Here is a 26,152-nt window from a genome sequence, read left to right as displayed (position 1 = left end):
ATCTTTGCTAGGGTTCTAAATCTAAAGTTTGTCTTAACAAATGTTATTACTCCCGGTTTGTCTCTTCCTTGGCCCCTGGATAGTTAAAAATATAACGAAGGAATCAAATAGCTGGGAGTAATAACAATACTTCCCTTTTATGCATTGTTATTTATGCAAAATGCTTGCTATTTATACATACCTGTACATTGTTGAGTAAGTAAATAAATATAGTTTTTATTTTTTCACCATGACAAGGTAATACACATCTGTGATGGAAAATGCTCAGTGGTAAAAAAGAAAGGAGAAAAAATTGCTCTTAGATTCTCATGGGGAAAAGATACTCACTGGCCAAAAGGGTAATTTTCCTTTCAGTCTCTTACCCACATATAGTTTTACACGGTTTAAGTCAAAACGTTTCTCTACACTACAAAGCAAATGTTTTCTCATAATCATTCATTCATTCTTCAACAAGTATTTTCTAATACCTACTACGTGCCAGACAATCTCCAGGGCACTTAGAACACAGTGAGCAAAATGCGAAACATTATTGCCCGTGCGCAACGAAAGCTCTGGGGCCCACAAAAAACATTAAATGTGTAAACGGTACAGTGTGGTAGAAAATTCCACGGGAAAAACTAAAGCAGAGAAAGAGGGCTGATCAGAGCAGGAGGTTGCACTTTCCATAGGGTAGCGTCACCGAGAGAGGGCTGCTTTTGAACATAGCTTCGAAGGAAGTGATTGAACGAGTCCCAGAGAGATGTGCAGGGGCAGTTGTGAAGGGACAGAAGCGAGGTCGGCGTGGCCGGAGTGGAGGGGACGCGATAGCTCATACTGAGAACAAGAAACAGCAATGCAAAGGTGAGAGCCAAAGGTCCAGGTTTGATAAACAATCAAAATTATCCAGTAAGAAATGAAGTCGGTTTCAGTCAGTGACAATGGGGAAAACTAAATAAATTCTGCTTATATTTTGAATACACCACCAATAGAATTTATAGACATTACGAGTCGAGTGTGAGAGAACGAACAGCCTTAAGGGCCGCCCTCAGATTTTGTGCCCCGTAACCAGGAAGATGGAATCACCCTGTTTGAATTAGGGGAGGTTAGGAAAGGAACCCGTTTAGGGAAAAAGTGATAACTTTAATCTGAGCACATGAATATGAGTTGCTTATTAACATATAAATCATGAGACAGGAGGGGACGGTCAATGCTACAGCAGTAGGGATCTCCAGCATTACCGAACAAGAGTGTAACGAACCAGGTGAGAGATAAAGGGATTGATTTTGCGTCCAAGGAGGTAAACGCAGTGAATGGCTAATCGTGGAGTTTAAGATGGGTAAAGAGAAACAGTGAACTATTGAGCATCGGTGGACTTTACATTTCAGGAGACTGATAGGATAGTTGGGTTCAGGCTTCAGGCGAGAGGATCCTGGGAAGACTGGAGAGTAGTTGGAAAGTATGACCTTTGAAACATTGCAGAGGAGGTACGACTATCGGTACCACCAGCATTTGTTGTTGGAACAATAGGCCTCAGGTGCAAGCTACCTGCACACACTATTTCAACTGTTTCACATACCACGGTCCCTCCCATCTGTCCGCCAGGACTCAGCTGTACCGGCCTGTTTGTCTCTTCCTTGAATTCACCACGTTCTCGCCTCTCCTAGGCCCTTGGCCTCACCTTCTCTTCCCCTCGGAGAACCCTGTGTCCACATCTTTAGTGACTGCCTCAAAGAAAATCAGCCATGTTTTCTCTGACGATCCAACTTCGAGCTGTTTCCGCTCAGACCCCTGTCTTACACGTGTGCACATATGCTCTTGTGCATACAGCACGCATAAAAACATACACGCACAAATGTATATACAAACATATGTACGTATATTTGTTTTTTCATATCATGCTGACCTGATTTGAACCACTTATAAGGATCAGCACTTATCTGGGATATTTATTTGCTTACAATTTTCTGTCTGCCTTAGTGTTTACTCTGCTAAATGGAATGTTAGTCCTGATGAGCAAAAGCCCTGTCTGATTGCGTCTTCCCCCGTGTGTGGCCACTAAGGCAGGTAGGAATGTGTTTTCCCCTGTGTGTGGCCACTAAGGCAGGTAGGGATGAATAAAGAACAAAGAATGCAGAAATTTGAAAAAATTTACTCTCCTGCCCTCAGTGAATGAGTGTTCCCATTTCGTGACATCATTTACATGTTTATTTAAAAATTATGGCTAATTTGGTAAATGATAAATGCTATCACGTCATTTCTACATTTGATATTTTTTATGTTTGCAGAAATGTGAAATACCACCCAAATCCAGTTGCAGTCTGAATTACTGGAAGTATTCTTCTGTGTATACACACATATCTATTTTATTTCATATAGTCAGTGACATGCTAAGCTTACTGCCTGATTATTCTAAAAATATTTTGTAGTATTGATCAAATTGCTATCTTTCAAATGTGCTATAAGTTATATAATTGAGCTAATACCTAGGATATGTTTATAGCTTCTTTTCCCCTCAAATTAGAAGTATTATATAATATGAATCTTGCAGAATTCACTGACTTCCTTTTTTCCTAAGAAGAAAACATTCATTACTTTTTAATATCACCTTGCTTATTGCTTTTTGATGCATTTGTTTTATGGAAAAAAACAGAGTCTTTTATAGTCATTATTCACAGGGACAGATGAGTCTGGAAGTGGGTTTTTATTGCCCACTTGAACTTAATGGATTCCAGCACATAGAATGAAATAGAGTTGATGCTGCGTCCCTTACATGGTGTTAGGTTGGTAAGACTCACAGGGCTCTCAGTGAATGGCGTGGCTGGCCAGTGTAAAATATGATCTTTGGATTATGTCTAGCCTGTCATCGATTGTGCCGAGATAAAAACTCAGCTTTTCAAAGTAATAAAAGCTCATGGTCTGGACATTAACGTCTCATGTCAAACCAATAATGAGGGCTCTGAAGTACCTTCTGGAAAATCCTCGGTTTTCATTCGGACCTGGTGGATGTTGGGTCAGATTGCTTCCTGTTCAAAGTCCGTTTGCTGTTTTCCGAGGCATGCTCTTATTTTGCTAGAATTTGAGTCCAATGATCATCAGTTGTATTTATATGGTGACCCACCAAATTAAAATGTCTCTCTTTTATCACTATAGAAAAATTATTTTACACTACTACCATAAATATCAATATAAGCCTATAAATAGATCATTTCAGTGTATGTTGTATAAAGTTCATCTGATGAAAATTATGGAATCATAAAATCTTAGTAGAATATTAGGGCAAAGGAAAAATCTCTAAAATCACATTAAGTTCATGAATTGATAGATAATTGTAAAGCAGTTCAATTTATCATCATAAGTTTATTTCACAGATTTGTTGAGCCTGTTTGAAAGGTGATCCTAATACTGTTGCTTTTATATTAGACCCTTATTTTATGATTTTCAGTACATATTGAATATTATAAAAATAAACTATTTCAAGAGAAAATTCTGTATGTAGCTCAAGAGGACTTTTTAAAAAACATTGTTCATGAGGTCATGTGGAGAATGATAATTACAGATTTTTAATGAGTCAGTGATAAGAGGCTACACAAGATATGAAACTAAATTCAAGAACCCACACATTTCAAATGAATAGATTTTCAATAACAGGTTAAAACATAGCACATTAAGCAAAAAATAATCAAAATTCAGTAAAGTCTAGGCATTGAGCAGTCACTGTTCATATGAAGATAAATTAGTTTTGCTCCCTTTCAGAACTCAGTCTAGTAGGAGAGGAAGGAATGAAGTAACTAAAGGAAAGTCCTTTCAGCTACAATTATGGTAACATTCTCTGAGTTATACAAGGTTCTTGTATTACCATGAAGGTGATATAAAAATAGTGTACTACCACAGTGTTCATTGAAAAAATGTGCAGATCCACCAATTTATTTATGAATTATAAGGATTGACATTAAATCATAGAATGTGAATTTGCTCAACCCTGACAAATGGCCAGTTGTAGATCTAAAATGTAGAGGTTGACATATGTCACTGACCAGGAGGGTGGAGAGAACATGGGGGCGTGCATACAATTAGAAGATAAAAAATGTGGTCTGTGGTTGATGGCGGGGTGGGGGGTACAATTCTGGTGCGTTATTTAAAGTTACAGACTGGTGAGCAACATATTTGCCAAGAGGAGTATTATAAATAGGTGTGTTCAAGAGCTACCATTCAGTTAGCTCCCCCCTTCACTCTAAAGTGTACAGATTTAACCGATGCATAATGTTATCAATGAACTGGTAGGGAAGAAATGGTACAGTTTGATACAGATATTATTAGTCATAGCAGAAATGGAAGTGGCCACCGGAAACCCTACCAGATAGAAGCATGGAGAATCTGAACAACTTATTGTCTAAATGGGATCCTGTCTATTTCATTATGAAAATACAATGTCTTGCTATTTCTTTTGCTATTTCTGCTGTCTCTTTCTGCTATTTCACTCTTTTCCAGCCAGTGTAATTTGTAGTTTGATAAAAAATGTCTAATGGGCATTATCTGGACCATGGAGTGAGCAGAGCCCCCGACACTGTTGGAAATGTAAAATGGTACAACCAGCGTTCAGAATGCTTGGTTAGGGTCTGCTAAAGCAGAATCTAAATGTATCTTATTTCTCAGAATTTCCACTCCTGGATATGGAACACAGATGAAAAAGAGTGCGACACGGACAAGGATATTTATGAGAGCATTTTTGTAATAGTCAGAAATCCATCCACTTCAGAACAGAAAATGAACTGGGATTTGTCCCTCCTTTCTAACATCATCCGGCAGGAGAAGGGCCAGCCTAGAACTCTGGTGAGCGGTGTGGATGGATATTAAGAACATATTGTTGCTACACATGATAGATTACGGGACCTCTTGTTCCATTTCAGAGTTCAAATGGTCATAACTAGTGAGGAGTGTTACATGCTAGGGTATGACGACTTCCGGGAGGAGGCGATAGTAACTAGAAAGGAACGAGAGGTGGTCTTGCAGTGCAACATTTTCTTTCTCCATCTGGACAGAATTTACATAGATATTTTCTGTGACATGATAACTGTACACTGATGACTCCCAAACTTTTCAGTATATGTGTTAAACTTTAATAACATGTTTGTAAAAATCATTTGTCCCAAGAGAGGGGAACAAAGTTTTGAGACGATGATAAATAACGGACTAGAAGATCGTTTGTGTGAAGGACAAGTGAAAGCATTGCCAGAAGACAGGTGAGGAAGGGACGAGATCCCAAACCGAGGGAATCAAGCGCAAAGAGACATCTGTGTGTATCGGTCGGGGTGTTCGTGGCTAAATTCCGATGAGAAAACAGATGGCCTGCCAATGGAATGAAAAACAAAACAAAAACAAATGCATCTTAACTGGGAAGTTTTCCAGAAAATGATTCAATAATTTGATATGTTTTATTTTTTTACTTTTTTTTTTTTGTGGATGTAGAGAAAACCAGAGATTTGGGTCCTCCCGCTCTTCCAGTTTATCATGCCCAGCCTGGCATGCGTTCGAGTCAAATCAGAAGTTGGTGTTCCTCACCATTAGCCCTACAATGGGTCCAAAGTTTGTGGGATGAAGGAGAGAGGCTCTTGGCTCCATCCTTCACCAGCCTAATGAGCTGAGTGATAGACTCCAAAGGAGACCAGCCAACTGACTTCTTGGCAAGCAGCCATTCTGAACTCGTTGGTGTTCCTCACTCAGTCTCTCCAAAAGTGAGGTGATCTAAATTTTAGTAATCTAGCCATGATTACTCACCACTGTTTCTCTTATTGCCTCTCTCCCGGGTGAATCCCTACAACTGTGAGGTGCATATGTGTGTATTTTCCAAAAAGGACAGTTTTCTCCTATGTAAATTTAATAACATAATATTAAATCAGCAAAATAATGGCTCAAGTGCATTTTCTTCACAGATCATGTCTAAATTTTTGGATGTTAGAATTAGGAAAGAAATCCTATAATGAATTAAGAGATTGGGAAGGTGTACTTCTTACCCCCTCTCAATCAGTGACTAGTGTTTAGACTGTTTATCCCCCACACTGACTTGCTGTTCTGTTCAGTTTAACCTGGGAGACTTAAAGGACTAGAAAGGATTATTTGAATAAGCATTTCTTACAGAGCTGTTGTGTGACCTCAAGACTTAACATCATTTAAAGTCTTCTTACACATGGTTAGATCTGGAAATCATAGCTCTTTGAAATTCATGCTTCTAACAACAGCAAAATTAGTTTTTATGCAACTTCTTATTTTTCTGATAGAAGAGTCTCCTTCACCCACTTAAAGCCCACCCCAGACACTAACATCACGGGAAGGAGGAAAGCGAGATGCTTTTTACAAAGCGGAAGGTGTTAGCATTTCACTGGCCTGGTTCCCATGTACCTGCTTCCTCACTTCCTCAGAGAATGGATGATTTTCCCCCGAATGCCATTGCCTCTCTCAAATAATGTGGTTTCCCTTTGGTTGGAACGAATTCTTTCTCGAGATTCACTAGCCCTGCGGTAACTTCTCCTGGAAGTTTTAATGAGGTTTGACCTTCTCTTTTATTTTCTGTACTAAACCATTTTGTGCTGCCGCCAAAGGCAGTTTAATAACAGGTGAGTTTCACCCTTAGGCGACTTGTATTTCAGGAAAGATGGAAGTGATCTCTACGTGTCAGGCCGTGAAATCTGGAAAAAGCTGTGCGATCTTTCAAAACAAGAGTCAGTACATCAAGGCAATCCAGTTCCCCTTTTTCTTTCTATGGACCTCTTTACCCCTTTGTTCCGGCCAGCTCTAATGAAATGCCAGAACAGACTGCTTTTCCCCCCTCCACTCATGGATGGCCATCAAACATGCAAGCATAAAAAAGGTCAAAATAAAATATTCTTGTCTTAAGCTTTGCAACCTTTCTGAGGAACCTCTTAATTTAATGCCTTGATATGGGCCTGTGGAGGATTGTTAAACTGTGAGTTCAGGGCTTTGAAATATACTCACAGTTGGCAGTGTTCTTGAGGCCTCATTCTAATTTGTTTCTTCAACATTCACCGCAAGTCTGAGTGCTTTTATTATATGCTAGCAGGGTATGCATATTTTCAATCCTTTTCCTATGTCTGAATCATTTCAGACTTCCTACCTCCTTCAGAAAGCAACTTCACTCATCGCTTCAAGAAAGTTTGTCCTTAGTGGGTTACATTTTATATTTAAATTCATAATTCTATTTTGCTCACTTGAAATTTATTTAAAATAAATGGGATGCTTACTATGTAATCAGTTAAATAATGGAAAAAAGAAACCCTAAAATTACCTTGGAATGATAACACTTTCTCTGCTGCTAAATCATTTTTCTATTTTCTAATTGCACCATTCCTGAAAGGTATATAATATTATATTATATATTTGATAAGGATTCCAATCCTTAAAACCAATTCTATGAATATCAATGGATTATCTGACTTTCTAAATTATAATTCTGTGCTTCGGAATAGCTTAAAACCTTCCATATTTTTAAAAGTTACATTTGCTTTACAGACTGCCTATCTCCTTGCTATATAACAGTTTAGTTCTTTATCATCTTAAAACTGCATTAATGTAAAAGTCCCCTGAGATATCTCCTCATTTTCATTCTTTGAACTCTGGTGCAATGGACAACATTAAGGTTGGTTGACCAGATGTTTTATACTGACAACTTCCTGCCTCACCCACGGAGCTGGAGTCTAGGGAGCCACGCCTCTGATTAATGGCCCTGCTCGTGATTGGTCCAGAGAGGACACATGACACAGATTGGCCTATCACATTTTCTTTCCCCAGAACCCTGCCTGTTCAACGTAGAGATTTGGTACCTAAGTCATTTTAATGACAGTTTATTAGAAAATTAGATCCACTAACATTCACAGTTGGATTCTTCACAGTGTCTTAGTTTCTGTACTCCTCAAGCTTAGCTAGTATTTCAGATCATCCTTGGATTACATAAGATACTCCCATACATGGCCAATGTGTCCTTTTGCCTGACCTAAGAGAGGTTGATTTGTGTTAGATACAAAAATTAATTTAAAATAAGGTAAAAATAGCAACCCTTGAATCAAATGTATTCTCCCAATATTATCATCAGAGCGATCTATTGCAGATAGTATTTCACAACCAAGACTGTACTTCAGATATGTTTATTTCTTTAAAGATTTTATTTATTTTTAGAGAGTGGGGAAGGGAGGGAGAGAAGCATGTGGTTGCCTCTCCAGTGCCCCCTGCTGGGGACCTGGCCTGCAACCCAGGCATGTGCCCTGACTGGGAAAGGAACTGGCGACCCTTTGGTTTGCAGGCCGGCACTCAATCCACTGAGCCACACCAGCCAGGACTACTTCAGATATGTTTGGATAACTTTTTTCAAGATATGTATTTCTTGATTCTGTCTTGAGGGATCCCAATTGGGTAGGTGACAAGTGAGACACCATTCTTCTAAAGTGTACCTGGGCCTGTGAACCACAACCTCAAGTATAATTCTGATCATGTCACTCGCTGCTTGTGACTGATTTCAATAAGGGCCACAAATCTTTGCAGCCCCCTCCTTCAGGATGGCAATCCCCCCTTCCCACCTACCCCCAGCCATAACTTGTCTGTCACTGGAACTTGCTTTGATCAACAGATGACGGTTTGCCAATACACATACATCATGTGCAGTGTCAAAAATTTCAGTTCTTTAATATAACATGAAGACTACTCATTATTTGACTTCTGGATTTTTTAAACTTTATGGCTCACAGTTGCTGAATGTTGAAAATATTTCCTCATAATATCAGATTGCTTGTAGTATAGAATGATGTTTATACCTGATGCTGTTTTCTTTAAAGTTTCAAGGAAAGTTTGTTTAAACTTCCCTTCCAACATTAAAATAGCTGAGTGGAACACGTTTATTAGACCCCCTGTTATTTCTTCCAGGATGCCTCCTTGAAAAACAGTCGGATTAAGTGCCCCTTCTCCATTCTTACACATCACATGGGTCTGTTTCCATGTCAGCACATAATAAATTATATTATAATTACTTCTAGGGGTTGGAATCTCCAATTAGATTTTACATCCTTAAGGACAAGGGCCATATTTACTCATCTTTGTGCTCGGCACAAAGTGAATTATAGTAAATGCTTGTTAAAGGGAACTATTATGGAATATAGAAATCTGTAATCTAAGTTGTGAAGATTTAGGGAAAATGGAAGAACATGTTTGCACTTACTGAGCCAGGAGGTATCGTGGGGATTTTGCGTGATGCCACGTGTAGAACGGATATTTGGGCAGTTCTCTGCGTGTGGCAGCGTGTAAAATTTGCACAATGCTTCCTGGCTCAATAAGTATGAATATATTTCCTCTGTTTTCTCTAAATCTCTGCACCTTATATTACAGAGAGCAAATTTAGTAAAAGCCTGCAGGTTTTGCATGTACATGTTTTATTTCTTCCCACAGCCTGCTGACTGGTGGCCTAGCAGTTCAGAGCATCCTGAGCCACCGCCTGATGAGTGGAGGCGTGTTAAGTCATGACAGGTTAATACACAGACGGGCTGGCAGGAGCTGTGGCATTGAAGACATCACTGTTGTCCTCAAGCAGTGGAGGGTTAGGTCCTCCCGCTGCGCGAGTCCCAGGAAACCCCATCCAAAGCCTGCAAGGTAACTTCCATGCATGAAAACATCACGGAGTAGAATTTCATATAATTCTACTTATGTGAAAACTAGGTAAATGATCCCTGTAATTCAGTGCCTGGATTGCACATTCAACAGTGATCCAACTGTATGCATTTGCCAAGTGACAACTGAGAATATGAATTCTGTTGATATACATCAATTAATATTGAAATCAATGTATATACACGTGCAATCTTAGGTTTTTTAACTTTACTTTTTTAAAAATTTAAAACAGACTGATGATTGCCAGAGAGGAGGGGGGTTGGGGAGCTGGGTGAAAAAGGGGAAGAGATTAATATGTATAGATTGGCAGGTCGTCCTGAGGATGTAAAGCACAGTACAGGGAATTCAGTAAAAAATGTTGCAATAATCAAATAAGTATAATTTTTCAGTTTTTAAACATGACATATCACTAACTCCAACAGTGATTTAAAGTAAGTTTAAATGTATTCTTTCAAGGAATCTGTCCCTGTTTACGGGGGAGTTTTAAGTATGTGAAAGGCACAGTGTGTTATAATAGGACCATTATTAGTGTGTTGATCCATCTGCCTAGGGGTGATGTGTTTTCACCAGTAAATCTTCTCACTGGTTTTGTATTCATAAAAGCCTGACTAAATCTGCCTCCGTCCTTTGGAGAGAGTCGAACTGAGAATTCACGAACAACCTTTTCCAGCCAAGGTCTCTCTAGCTCATTCCTCTCTAACTGCAGACGAAAGGTCATGGGTTGTATGTTTCAAATGGCAAATCAATAATGATAAAAGTGTCTAATAACCAGCAAGTTTTGGAACTATGTAGCTACCTCTTCTTGAAAGGGAACATTTTCAACTTGCCTACACATCTTGGTACTCCTGCATTTGTGCTGGAAGTCTGCACCTGGGATTTAAGTCATTGGGCCTTAGGTTCTAGAACCTAAACTTGCTCATACATTTACTTGTAAGGCATTAGAGGGTGATCTTCCAGAGTTTTGATTTCCAAGAAGCGTGGAAAGCTTGTTGGTTAAGAAACCCAAAGGTAGGAAGATGGGGGAGGAGGGGGAAAGGGTTGGGGAACGTAGTTTGTAAGAACGTAAGGCAGTGAGTCAGATGCTCATATCTCATGAAAATAGACCCAAGTGGGAAATGCAAGCTGATAATCAGTGGGATTTGGATGCAAGGACCGGCTCCACACGATGACGTGGGCCGTGAAGTGTGTGTTCGACGGTTCCGCCATTCAGCTTCCCAACAGCGTCCATGTGAAATGCAGAAGCAGCTATTGATTTACATCTCATCTACCTTCTAGCAATAATATTGTCAGAGTCTGAGAAACAAACATCTGCACTTACTATATCATCTTTGCAGTTTCCTACAATTTATGTTGAGATTTATGGACTGTTTTTTGTTAACTTGCCTGAACAAATTTATCACGATACGGAATATTTAAGGGTTTGATTAGACACATGTTTCATCCAAACACTGTGAGGGACATGTTAACTCTTTTCTCCTAGTTTTATTAAAAAAAAGAAAAGAAAGATATCGTCAAATCTTCATATTGTGAAGTTTATGTTAAATAAAAAGGTGTTGGATATTTCTGTAAAAAAGCCTTCTTTCTCATATGGTTTTCTCTGTTCAGCTTCCAGAGTCACGGCAGCTTGTCTCAGGGGTAGCAAAGGGGAGCCTCGTAGGAGAGTGGAGCATTTATCCAAATCCATGACCCGCTCCACTTCTCTCTCTACTTCCCCCAACTTCTCTCTGTCTCCCCACAAGTCTCCCAGGATCAGAGACCGTATAAGCTGGACTACCTTGTCTAATAAAAGAAAATGCTAATTCTTAAAAGTGAATGAGCTTGGATATTTTTAACAGCCTCAGAAAGGATTCAACTCCTTAGGGTTTTCATTCTCAATGAAGATAGTTTCAAACTAGCCCATATCATTTTCAAAGCATATCTGTAACAGATGGATAATTCTTTTTTATTACACGGTGACTCCATTTCCACTATACAAATGCAATGCCCACTGAGGCCAGATCCCATTTTAATTGGTTATGTAGTTAATAAATTATTTATTAGCAATGAACCACACAGCTTCCAACAAACTATGCCGATGACACGCTCCTTCTGGGATCGCGGCATTTTATTGTTTTAATGGACAGTTTCCAAGTTAAGGAATGCAAGACTGAAAAATTCTGTGCGAACGGAATAAAAGTGAGGATGGTTAGTTGGCCTAACTCCACTTCTGCTGTGGAAGACACAGCTGAAACAAATCCCTGTAACCCAGAGTCACACGTGCTCACGGGGAGGAGTGTGGTGCGGGGTTGGGTGGGGGGAGGGCTGGTGCCAAGAAGCCCTCACAGTAGCACCGTTGAGTTTCTGGATCTCAGAGTGGGGCATTGCCAAGTGTTCTTTAGGAGGAAAGTAGGGGGAAGATACCTCCCTCACTGGGAAAGAAATAGAAGTGCTGAAGTCACAGTGACATCCCAGAGGATAATATTTCAGGACACCGTTACGTTGGCTGCATTTGAAATAATAAATAGGAACAACCAGGTGGAGTGGGTGGCTGGGACGAGACTCGGCTAAGCTGGCACAGAGGAATTTGGCCTTGATCCAGACATCTGAAAGCTATTGGATGTTTTTTGAGCTGAGCTGCTATATAATTTAATCTTTGCTTTAGGAATAAAACTCTTGACAGTGTGAAAGATAGGCTGATTAAAGAAGCAAATAGAGGAGTCTGGCCAACTAGAACCTGGTGACAGCCATTCCCGGTGACAGGCGGTGACAGTGCCGGGATGACGAGGAGAAGAGGAAGGAGGGAAGCCCTTTTACAAATTCCAGTTCAGCGATCCATTTGCTTCGGTGCTGGGAAGTTGGGGGTTTCAGGATTTACTCTTGTCAATGGTTTTTAAATGTTGAGCTTTGCTAGGAGGGGTGCTTTTGCCTAGAATCAAAAAGTAGAAGGGAACGTCCAGACTCCAGTCAAGGTTTCCACAGTGTGATTTCTGTAATGAAGACTAAAGTGTGCGATTTCAGCCAGCAAATACTTTTATTTTGATGATAAAACCATGGCTGCAGCTATATTCACTGTGTAATGATTTCTCTCTGTGTTCCAATGCAACTTGCCATTGTAGGCATGAGATAAAAGGCTGGTATACAGAGTGGGAGGAATGAAGGCAGGGTGTGGGTTTCCATGTTTTCCTTTGGTGAGTCCAGATAAGTTAAGACTTGTATTCTTTACCCCTAAAAACCGAGTTACATAAGGAGTGTTTGCCAAGTCCTCTTAGACATTATCGGAGAGTAAAGAATAGTGTTCGTGTCTTTACAGAAGAGTTTTCTTTGATTTTTAAAGACCACTGAATGTTTCAGGTGTCACTACCCATGAACAGAGTCTCCCAATCTCTAGAAAGGGTCCAACTTTATTGACATTTTCTACCTAAGTGCCCCGCTGTGTACTCAGAGTCTTTCTGATAATGTTCCCAAGAGAAAAAGGGGGAGAGGGAGAAAATCAGAAAGGGAAAGAGTGAGGGTATGCAGGAGAACAAAAGAAGGACCCGACTGGGAGGGAAGAGCTAGGTACAGTTGAAATTTGGACAAATTAGCCATTTGCAATGAGGAGTCGTTTTGAAACAGGGCCCTTTCTGTCCACTCCACTTTTCCATGCGTCACCATGAGCTGTATTTCGTATCTGGCTCCATTTGAGCATCGACTTTAAGTCACTAATTTTTGAAGAGTAAGCTTAATCCAATAGATTTTGAAAGCATTCACTTATTACCATTCGCAAATCTTATTAAAGAGTTTTACTACATTGCCACATTTCAAATTTAAATCCTCTTGGAGAAATGCGTGCCCCAGTCCCAATAGCCATGTTCTATTTCAATTATTTCCTTACCATATATTTGGTAAATAGTCAAATAGAGCAAATTTTCTTATGGGAGGCGGGTAAGCAGAACTCAAACCAAGCTATTTAGTGTGACAGTGATCTTTTAGTCTGGCCAATTCTCACTGCTAAGAAAAGGCACCACCTTCGTTGAGTTCAGGCCAGAAATTTCTCCGGCATTTCACTCTGTGCTAAAACTGAAAGCCCATAAAGGATAGTGGGAGTGAGTCAGGATGTCTATCTCAGCCCCTAGTGACCTCCCAAATATCCTGGTGAGGTCGTGATCCTCATCCATAGTTACATCACCAAGACCACACTACTCAAGACCATGCTGTATCAGACCACACACACCATTCCCTGCCACGCCACGCCACACCACGCCACACCGATGAGACTCACTCGGACAGCCATAAGAAAGGCTCCCCAGCAGAATAGCAGCCTCTGACTGGGGAGTGTTAGGGGAAAAAAGTCTGATTACAACACGAAGCTGGCTCTGCCTCACCTCAGAAGCCCTCGTGGATTTATCGGGATGTTGGAGAAAAAAGAAAGTGGCTTCATTGCCGGAGGAAACCAGCACCTGTATTTTGAATATACATCAAACCTGGGAGATTAAAGTTCTGGTCTGAGCTCTTTGTTAATGGACTACCGTTCGCGAAGCTCTGTTCTTTCTTCCCCTGCTTTATGGGTCTCTAAAAGGAGAGCTTTAGCAAAAGGTGACCTGTTGTTAGGGCGCCGGCGTGCACAGGCTCATTGGGAATCGATCTCCTTCGACGTAATGCCAAAGGAGGATTTCTCTTCGATGCGAATGCTGCATCTAGTTGTACATGCAGAAGTTCCCCCCCCCATCAAAACAACAGTCTGAGGTGTGAAGAATCGAAATTCGAAGCTTCCTGCTTTGAAAGAAGGAGACCGATTGATAGCTAAGAAATTTTAGAAAGTTTTAAAAACTAATTTCATGAATTATTTTAGGAAACTTGGTGGATATTTATTATGGCGTGGTAGTGTTTATGTGCCTTGCCTGTTGTTATATAAATACTAGAAATGGTTTTAATATAGAAAATTCATGTATCTTAAAGATTTATACAGACACATATTACTATAGATAATACATTAGTACACATATATTGTACCATATATACTACATTACCGTGTATATAATATATTATATATTATATACACGGTAATGTAGTATATATATAATATATATATACACACTATGGTGTTTGTATGTATATGTGTGTGTGTGTATACTATGTCCAGCTAAGGCCGTATTTCTCTCATACTTCCTGATATTCTTTCTCTAAGCTAAGGATGTCTCCCATACACTCGTATTTTTTAATAGTAGCTCTTATAACATTGTAGAACTTTTACCTATTTTTATGTAGAGCGGCTTCGAGAGCCAAGACCTGGTCTCTTTGCCTTTGTGTCCCCAGGTCCCCTCACAATGCTTTGTCCTTTAATAGGTTTGCAATAATAGCTCCTTGAATGTGTGGAGGCAAAAAGAATAGATGAGCTGATAAATGAGTGGTGTTTGAAGAGTTTTGTATTTGTGTGTGTCTAGTGAAGTGGATTTGTGTACCACTCATGGTTAAATATATAGAAATAAGTCAAAACTAAGAGAAATGAATTTACTATGTATAAAAATAATTTAGATTGGCTTGTAAAATGGCTGTAATCAAGCACTGGCCATGGTGGCTCAATTGATTGAAGTGCTGTCTCTTACACTGAATAGTTACAGGTTTGATTTCCGGTCAGGGCATGTACCTGGGTTGCAGGTTTGATCCCCTGTTGGGGCGCATATGTTCGAGCAGGAGACATCCGATTCATGCTTCTCTCTCACATTGCTGTTCTTCTCTCTCCCCGTTCTCTCCCTCTCAAAGCAATTAAAATTGTCCTCTGGTGAGGATTAAAAAAAATGGCTACAATTGAGGCAATTAAATCTTTTAATTTAATTATGTTTTTATCCATCAATGCCTCTGTATCAAAAACACTATAAATGTAGTGTCCTTCTAAGTTTTAAAAAAATCTGTTAAGGATTAGCAAGAAAAAAGCTCTTGATACTATAGCTGCCCTATTTATTCTACAACCTCATTTAAGCTGTGAAAAAGTCCTCCAATAGGGAAGAAACTTCTTTTCCCCACAGATGATTCTAGGAAAACTAGATAGCCATATGGGAAAGAATGGATTTCGACTCTTATCTCAACATAAGAGCTAAAAAGTGTAAAATTCAGAAGAAAACCTAGGTCAAAACTTCACAGCATTGGACTCAGCGGTGGCTTCTCAGGTGTGATACTGAAGGTACGGGCGACAGAAGAAAAAACAAACAGATCGAACTCCATGAAACTTGTACATTAAAAGATACTATTGACAGAATAAATTAAACCCACAATATGGGAAAGTATTTTCAAATTATATATTTGGTAAATGATTAATATACAGATATATAGAGAACTAACATTCAACAACAACAAAAATCAACCCTATTCAAAAAAGGGCAACAAACTTGAATAGACATTTCATCCAAGAAGATACACAAAGAGCCAATAAGCATGTGAAAACACATTCTATATGACTGTTAAGGAAACGCAAATGAAAACCACAATGAGATATCACCTCCCAGCAGTTAGGGTTACTACAACTAAAAATAACACAGAAGATAAGCATCGGAGAAGATGTAGTGAAACTGGGATAGTTTGCATGGTTTTGGGCACGTAAAATGCTGCAGCCACTGTGGAAAGCATAATGGTGGTTCCCCCCAAATTTAAATATAGAATTACTATGTGGTCCAACTATTCTACTTGGGGTACATGCCTCCCCCCAAATTGAAGGCAGACTCTCAAAGAGACATCTGTACAACCATGGTAATTATTCATAGTAGCTACAAGGGGGCAGCACCCCAATTCGTCCCTCAACACATGAATAAGATAAGCAAAATGTGGTGTATACATACAATAAAGTATTCAGTCTTAAAAGGGAAGGGAATACGAACATAACACACACTTCCTTGTGGATGAACCCTGAGGATATTACAATAAGGGAAGTAAACCAGTTACCAAAAAACAAGTACACTCTCTGATTCCACTCATATGAAGAACTAGAATAGTCAAATTCATAGAGACAGGAAGAAAAAGATTGCTGGGGGTTTGCTGGGGAGGGTGAAATGGGGAATTACTGTTTAATGGGAATAGAGTTTCAGGTCTGCGCAAGGAAAACATTTCTAGAGATGAATGGTGGTGAAGATTGTATAACATAATGAATGTTCTCAATATCTTTGAACCTGTACACTTAAAAATGGTTAAATGAAAAGTTCATGTTATATGTATTTTACACAATAAAAAAGTGGGGGAAAGGCTATACTTTCTCTTTGTAAAATATTGCCATGGGTTTGAAACCTGGTTTTTATTCTTGGAATAAATCCATTAGGCGTATTTAAGCACAATTCTGTCTAATCATTTCTTTCATTGATATAATGAAACATCTCGCCAAGAATAGCAGACTGAGGTAGGAAAAGAACTGGGTAGAAGTTGGAAAACACATATGTGCTTCCTGAATGACTCTAACTGGCCCTTTAGGATAATTGACTCCATTGGTTGAATAATGATGACTTTCAACTTGAATTAACTTCAGTACTCCCTTTCAGATCTATCACCCGGTCATATCTAATTTTTGGGGTAGGATAGGTTAAATCTGAGTTCATGGAGAGTCTTATGCAGAACTGAATAAGTCACAGCAACACAAACAGGAAGCAATGAGCAGAATAGCCACTTTATGGACATTTCCAATTCAGTCATTCACAACTCACACAGAAACTAATATACAAGATGTATCTGTGCATGTAAAACTCTAGGTGCAATGACAGGAAAGGAGAGACATGAAATTTCCTCTGCAATTTCTAGCCCTTCCCACTCTTAACAGTCATGTCTGCCACTCATAAACATGATTTTGCCCTGGGGCCTTATACCTGTGAGTTACAATCAATTAGATTGAGAAAGATGAAATTTTATTGGCTGGCCAAAAAGTCCATTTAGTTTTTTCCAAACAACGGCTTTAGTAGTGCTTAGTTGTTTTTAACAGCATTGAAAACAATTGTGTTAGGTTGTGTTGTGACAGCTGTCATGTCAGCATGCAGTAAAAAAAATCAAAATTGGTGAATTTTTGTGCAGTCATTTTAGTATCGAAGATGAAAGAAGGTACACAACACTTTCGACATATTAAGCTTTATTATTTCAAGGAAGGTAAAATTGCAATCGAAGTGCAAAAAAGATGTGTGCACTGTGTGGAGAAGGTGCTGCAACTGATCACATGTATCCAGAGTGGTTTGTGAAGTTTCTTGGTACAGTCGACATTTTGGCCAAATAATTCTGTGCTGTGGGGCTGTCTTATGCATTGGAAGATGTTTAGCCTCACCTCTGGCCCCCACCCACTAGAAACCAATAACGGGAGACCGCAACATACTCAAAATACCTAAATCAATAAAGTTATTGGTGAAAATGAAAAATGTGTCTTTTATTTTATGGAGAACACTAAACGGCCAGCCCAGTATCTTCAGATCTAACCAAAATAGACTTTATGCTCACCAGGTCCAGCCACCTGCTTGATTTAAAGTTTAACAAAAAAGGCTCCTTTGATCAACAGCATATGTCGGCCCGTGATTAGGTATTTAACCATTCTTTCCTGTGTTTAACCATTACATCACCGACTGAGTCAGCTTTTGTCTTCTCAGATTCACACGTGAACACCCTTAAAAGAGGTTTATTAAGGTGGCTCGTTGTCTCCCAGATCCTGAGAGTCACCGTAAATGACAGCTTTGCACCACCCTCTCCAACACGGCCTTCAGTCCTGAAGCCTAAGAAAGGAGCAGCCGCCACGGGACCCAAATGCCACTTCTGCTCCTTTGCAACATGTTTTTCCCCCCAGAATAGGAATCGTTTTGTCCATTCTCTAACTTATATTTCTATTGGAAAACTTGGCATTTATCTAGAAATGGCTGGTATATAATCTGTATCTGCACACACGTTTGTAAAATCCACAGAGAAAATGGAAGTTTTACTTTGAAATTTTTTAGAAAATTACATTGACTTCAAATGCAAAACAAGAAACTCCTTGACGTACTTTTCAATGAATTACTAAAAACAAGAAAGGGGGAACATGAGAAACGGTACGGGGGGGCGGGGAGAGGGGACAAGCCATCATCACTTCTAATATGCCAATGATTATGCACAGTATTTTATACAAACTTAAGAATCTATTACTATTGGCATCTATGGAGTTTCTGCTGGTATCCACAGATGAAACAGAGGAAAATAATTCATATATTACACCTACTGTGGGGCTATCAAATATATTTATCTTTTAAATATTTAATAAGAAAGATATTTCAATTACCATAATATAGTTTATGTAAAGTTTCAGCCATTTATACGACCTTTTACTTATTTTACAGTAAGTGCAATTTATCGTTAAATTTTAGTGCTGAATTGTACTGAGGCAAGGCGTAATCCATGGTGATGCGGCCATTTTAATTGCTACTTTTCAGACTCACTATTTAAGAATAAAGTACATAGACTGAAATCTGTTGTAGATGATATTCTGTCAGAGGGAATGCTCTCGGAGAGCATTTTGTACTTCTGAAATACAGTGATAATTCATTTCACGAAGCATAATGATTGCTATTCACGAGCCTGTGCCTGATTAATTGACTGACGGACAGTGAGGACCAGCTGTTTCTGCCTCTGAGCCTGGGAGTGTCTTTGAAACACATTTCAGAGAAAGATTGTGTTTGCAACAGTCGAACTCTGCCCCTTCTCACGGGAACATCAGATGTCCTGAAAGGTGACGTTCCTCAGAGACTGTTATTTGCGCTGAAAGACTCTGACTCTGCAGGATCCGACTCTAACATCCCTTTCAGCTGCTCCGACCGCCTCTCGGACTCTGAATGCCAGAGGACAGACGACTCACTGTCCGGGGGGTTTGGGGGACACGGAAGTTGCAGAAATTCTTTGGAGGCTCTGTCTTTTCTCAGAAAGCACACATATATTTTTTTAATTTGATCATATATATTCATTTTATTTATAGTGTTATTCTTTTCCTTCCCAATAGCAGTAGCATCTATGAACCTGGCGGGGGTTCAGTAGTCATCAAAGTGGCAGGTCTGCAAACTGCTAGAACATTCTCTTGCAGGCCCAGACATACCAATTTGCAAAAATTAAAGAAACTTTTGATGAAGGGGATCTGAAGAAAATGGAGGAAAAATCAGAAACCAGCCAGAGACAAAGATATCCCCAAAGAGGTTGTTAGAGCAAAAATAGGACAAGGGTGTTTGACTTAGGGCCTCTTTCCTCTTTTTACATGTATTTCCCATGATTTTCTTTAAAGCCCCATTTCTTACTTTTTCACATTCCTTTTAAATTTACCTACGGTGTGAGATAAATGTTGCAAAAATTATTTCCATCAATTAACATACATCTACTGGTTCATTCTTATATGACATAAATTATTTCTCGGGTGATAAAAATAAACCAGCAGGTAATCTTTTGAAACCTAAATGAATTTCTAATGTGTCATGGAGTTGAAAACATATCCTTGCATGGTATGAAGTCAAAAGTTTATTCTATAATCCCATCCCATAATCAAGAGCTACAACAAATGTTTATTACACAGTTTCTCCAAATAATATTGCAGACCTTCACATGTCTAGTAATAGAGAAATGATATCAATGAAAGAGAAATGCTGATGGCATTCAATTAAAAATTAGCATCTACACCTCAGTATTCCTACCTTATCCCAAATACTCCCCACGTGTGAATAGAAAGAAGACTGGAAAACACAGACGATTCAGAAAAAAGGTGATCAAAGATTTATCCTTAACTTGAAATCCTGGCAGAATCATCTAGGTAAAGCCATTTAACCTCCCCTTTCCTTAAATTATTCATGTATTCATTTATAAAACAAGAACAAAGATGTCTACCCAAGCTGTCTGAAATTAGTTGTTTATATAAAAGTATTTGGTAGATGTTCCCTGGGGCTATTAAGTCCCAGCGAATTTACTTAAAATTGAATGTTCGGGACAATATGCATTTGTTCTTGTTAAATATTTTTGTTGTTTGTATACTAAATAAAAAATACTTGATAGTCTTCTGGAATGTGACCCACACGCTATTTTAATTGACCATCTACACATCTCTCTGTAGGTACAGAGAACGTACACAATGTGCGATCTTACACTTTAATAGTTAGCCGAGTTTGGAGTTTTCTTATGAGAAAAGTTACATGAAAAGTATATATCAAGGCAAAGGATGTAGCTGCTGAAAGGTGCGCATGCGTGAGACCCACAGAACTGGTTTGAGGATGGCCTGAGATCAATGCGCGTGGAGGTCCAAGCCGTCACACCTCATTCACAGCCCATGTCAGCGATATAGGCTTCTACCTTTCCTGCCAAAAAAGCAATTAACTACAACTAGCCAAGACTTGCCCTGCTCTACCTACCTAGACAGGTCATTAGGAACCTGACAGACTTTCATGAGAGAGGAAAAAGTGAACTCTCCACAGAAATTTGTCTAGGTACAGCAAAATAAAAAATGTGGTGTTTCTGACTTGGGACAGGTGCTGTGGAACTGGTAGTGTTTGGAGCAACGTTCTCAGCCTGTCTATTTGCAGCCAAATGGCATTTAGTATTTATCTCCTTATTCTCTTTTAGTTTCTAGTCATTTTTTCCCCTTTGCTTTCTTCTTAAAAGTCTTTGGTCACTCACTTTTTTATAGTGAGTGTTATATTTTCCAAGCAGATACCTTTCTAACGCAAAACCATTTATTTTCTTTAAATTCAGTATCTGATGCTTGCTTAAATAGAATCCACTTCTTTCGGTCTCTCCTTGAAAACTCCCACATAGAACATTCCATGCCTTTCTTTTTGACGGCATCCGTTCATCTCTGCTTATGCCCAGGGCCTTGTTTCTTTGATATGTTTAAGTTAAATCAAATTTTCCTAAGTGACAGTGGCAGCTCAGGTTTAGCTAAACACTCTATCAAAATATAATTATTCTTTTCCCATGGCATTCTTTTTTCTATTTTCTTTGAAATGCCTGTCTCATCTCTTTGTTCTTAACTTATTAATAATGAGTGAGATAAGGCTCCGCTTTTTCCCTTTGTATTAACTTCATAACCAGTTCACTTTAAACAGTGCGAATAGCTGGAAGGCAGAAACCTCGGCTCAGCAGAGAAATCATTTCACCCCCTCCATTCTGGGTCTTCATGTTGTGCAGCGTCTCTCTACATGGAAGCTCAGACTCTATCAATGCATTAATTTTAGGTCCTCTGATCAGTTCACATATGGGTGTGTTTATTTCATCAGTAAAGGTAAATGTTGTAGTTGCTTCATGTATTGATAGTTGCTTTATTTGATATCCTTTAGCCACTCGAGCCTTGAGTGTTTAGTGAAGATATATCTACCTTATTTTTTTTACTGACATTGGTATGATTTTCTGTGCCCAAACACACACCTTCAGCTCCTTCACCTATAACGAGCAGTCCCTAGTGAGCTTTCTGCACCTGTAGTGCAGAGTAGAAGCCTTAGAGTTCATGTATAAGTATGTGAATGATAGAGTAAGAAAAAATAGAGTGTGGGCCAAACTCTCCCTCCTTGAGAGTACAACTTCAATCAGAAACAAAACTGAACTTAGATATTTAAAATAAAGGAAGTTAAGGAAGAAATTACTTGTAGACGAAGGTCAGGGTTAAGGAAAGCAAGAGATGTTGAAGTCCCTTGGACCGATATTTGCAGTAAGCCACTAATTTCCCTGAGGGCTGGCATGGACAAGGAGGAATAAGAGGAAAGAGAGAAGGAGGAATTCCGACACCCGGAATTGGAAGAGCAACCATAGTCATGGAGAGAGTCAGCCCCTCCAAAAGTCTCAAGCAGGCAGAATTAGGAAAGAAACACCCCAACCATTCTTTCCTCTTGTACCCCCATCTTCCAGTGGTTCCCATTGGTGGAACCCAGCCAAGGGAAGTGCTCATAGAGATGTATTCCACAGGTTGAGCCAGGCGGAGAACAGGTGTGGATGGGGAAAGACAAGCATAATAATCAGTTTATAGTCCTTGGCTCTATAAACCTCAGGAAACGTTAGTGACCACATCTGTAAAACAGTACAATACAGTACCTATGTTTCAGTCTTCTGATGCTGATACACAGCTAATGTATAATGGGTACAGAGACCAGGCATATTAGGCATCTATGAAGGAGAGCAGAACCTTCAAGCTGGAAATGTCAGCTTGACTTTTATATGAGTTTCTTCTCATCCACAGGCTCTGACTACAATTTCTGTAAAAATAAGAAAAACGCGATAAAGTTGCAAGTACAAAGAGAAGGGGGTAAGTTTCATTGTTTGACTGTAGGCTTCAACGAATGTTATGCAGAGCAGGCTGACAAGCGGTAACCAATTTAGCTGAGTCTCACAGTTAATGAAGTTGTTCACGGCCTATGTCAAGTGGAGGATTCAACCCAGGGGAGTCACTGGGAAGTTGGGAGCCATCAGACCAGAACGTCCCTGCTCTCCAAAGTGACACCAGCCTCGTGCGTGCCTCTGAGACAGGAGCAGGGGCCTTAATCTCAGGAGGGTTGAACGGGCTGCACTTAACACTAAAGAGAGTGGATATGATGGTTTGGGAGGTTGGAGAAAAGGCGATTAAATTTAAAAAAAAAACAAAAAAAAAAAAATTTGCTAACAGGTCACCAAATCCTCTCCTCTGCTTCCAGTGCTGAACCCCAGGAGCTGAGCAGGAGAACTGAGTGCTCATCTCCGGAAAAGGGACTGCACCAAAGAGAGGGACTCTCTACACGCTGACATTGGAGTTCCTTTAAATCAGTGCTTTACTCCCAGTCCTGAACTTCAGTGAAACTACCTTTCTCTCAATCATCCTAAAATGAAGTCTATAAACCAACAAGCACTCTCTACAAGCATCCATGAGCACTCTCTAGCCAGTTTTGTAAAAAGTACTAGACCCTTAAATATGAATGGACAAGAAAAGCTTCCCCATGTATGGGAAAATACTGCAACACAAAGCAAGGGGGCAAAGAAAGGAGGTGAGAGAAAGGAGAGAGGAAAGGGGGGAAGGGAGAGACACCAGAATAACAAATGGGGAAAATAGCCCTGGCTGGTATGGCTCAGTGGATAGAGCACGGACCTGCAAACCAAAAGGTTGCCAGTTTGATTCCCAGTCAGGGCACATGCCTGGGTTGCAGGTCCCCCAGTAGGGGGCGCGCGAGAGGCAACCACACCTTGATCTTTCTCTCCCTCTCTTTCTCCTCCCCTTTCCTTCTCTCTAAAAATAAATGAATAAAATATTTTTTTAAAATTGAGAAAATAGATTCAGAGGAAATAGAGGCCATAGAAGGAGCAAAAGAAAACACGAGAAAACAATTTGCAAACTCAGAGCTGTAAAAAGGTATAACAATCATACAAGATCACAGTGCTATTAAAAATAGAAAGAACACATATAAGAAATATACTGTAAGGAGTATATTCTAAGATTATAATATAAAGCTTTTAGAGAAATAAACAGGGTAGAGCAAAAGAAGGTTTGCAGTTGTGAGTGCATGAAACTGTTTATTCTTATGTGATTATTTATTAATTATTGTATTATTTTCCATATGAACAACTGTAAACTTACTTTTGCCCCATCTTGTCTATACATATATGCAAATATTTATATACATGTATATATTTGACAAATTTATGTATGTTTTTTGCACCACAGAATTATTTGAAATATTTGTACAGTCCTTTAATACTCATGCTCAAGGTCACTCACAAGATTAACTAACAACTTGTGCTTCCTGTTGTGATGTATTGATATTAAATATCATCTGTCAAAAATTGTTTCATTTTAATTTAATTATAGGAAAACAGTCACATCTACAAATTGACAGAGTCTACAAAATAACGCATTTAGCTTTTAAAAATAATCTTACAAGGAAGAGAAGCTGGAAACTGCTCTACACTTAAAGAAACTTGAATTCTCCAAAAACCAAAGAGGAAAAATTTCACTTTAACAAATATTAGGGGAAATTTGAATTCAGACTGTATATTGATAAGTAGTATTGTATTTATGCTCTAGAATATATTAAAATCAAGTTAGCTCTGCCACCACCAGCAAATACTTTTATCTTAGAACTCTCTACCCAGCCAAACTCTTAATAATAGAAAATAATGACAACCTTGTCTGTAAACACACATTTCAGACATGGAAGAATCACGAGTTGCACTTTGCATGGAACCCGCTGGAGGCCGCACTTCCAACAACTAAGGTCGGGGAGGGTGTCCCGGAAACATGGGCCAGGATACGAATCAGGATGTATCCACGTGTCAGCAGGAACCCACAGAGCCCTAAGGTGACCTTCAAGGAAAAAATGACGTATTAGAAAAGATACTATGAGGTGCAATTACCAAACAGGTAGAAAGAATGATGGCCCTCCCCAAGTTAGAGCGTCGTCCTGATACAACAAGGCTGTGTGTTCGATCCTCAGCCAGGGCGCATCCAAGAATCAACCAGTGAATGCATAAATAAGTAGAATAGCAAATCAATGTTTCTCTCTCTCTCTCAAAGCAATCAATATATAAAAAATAAAAGCCAGAAAGAATATGAATAGGTGTGTACAAAATTATGCAAATGAAAAAAAGTACATTACTCTAAGGAGGTAAAAACAATTTTTTTGAGAAAGAAAATATAAATACAGCCTGGCAGTGAGCAGTAGTCCTATCAACACAAAACTGTGAATGGTGATTTGTGATTTAACTAAAAACTGTAAACTTGATAGTCTAAGAAGTTGGGGAAGATGATTTAGGGTTGATTATGCATGTTAACTACATTTTCATTTCTGTTAAGTGGACCAGCAAGGAAAATAATTACAAATTATCATTGGGAAATATGGAGACAATTATGAAAAAAGGAAGTAAAGTTCAAACTTTGGTCATTGAGTAGCAGGACTGAATATTGCACATTAAAAAATTTGAATAGTCTGTATCATTTTGATGTTTGCCTTACCTTGTTTCCTCTAACAGCAGAGCCTGAGACAAGGGCTTATGTGTGAGTAATATTTTTCAGATGTAGTCCCAGGGACAAGAACGGGGAAGAGAAGGAGGAAGAGAATGACTCTGAACACAAGGATACATTATTGTTGATCGCTGTGACTGGTAGCCAGGTGTTCCATATATTTCCAAAATGGAAGAAGTATTGTAGTCAGAACTAAAACGAAAATCCAGTATTAAGGACTGATGTTGTTCGTTCAAATAATCAGAAAAGCCCATTACTGAAACAAACTGGTGGGCGTCAAAGATACTTGAGTCTGGACCACCCGATTTCCTGGGCCACTTCCGGAGTCCACCCTTCTCTCTACTGTCAATTGTCCATCCTGCGTATGGTTTGCCAAATTCTTCCCATTTCCGTTGCAAAAACAAACCAGTATAAAATGGGGTCAAGAGGCTGGGCTTCTCTCTCCATGTCTGCTAGGCTCTTGGTGTGATTTTTAAAAGGAACCAAATCTCTTCCACTGTTTCACCTTAAAATAAGATTAAGATCACTTCCAACTCCCATATGGCGTCGCGCTATTGAGCAAGCGAAGACACATACAAAATGCCTTCACGGAGGCTTCACAGATGGCCAGTCACC

This window comes from Artibeus jamaicensis, unplaced genomic scaffold (assembly GCF_021234435.1).
Source record: "Artibeus jamaicensis isolate MK-2021 breed Jamaican fruit bat unplaced genomic scaffold, CSHL_Jam_final scaffold_1689, whole genome shotgun sequence".
Lineage (NCBI taxonomy): Eukaryota > Metazoa > Chordata > Mammalia > Chiroptera > Phyllostomidae > Artibeus > Artibeus jamaicensis.
The sequence above is the reverse complement of the archived record's forward strand: the minus strand, read 5'-3'. Positions refer to the sequence as shown.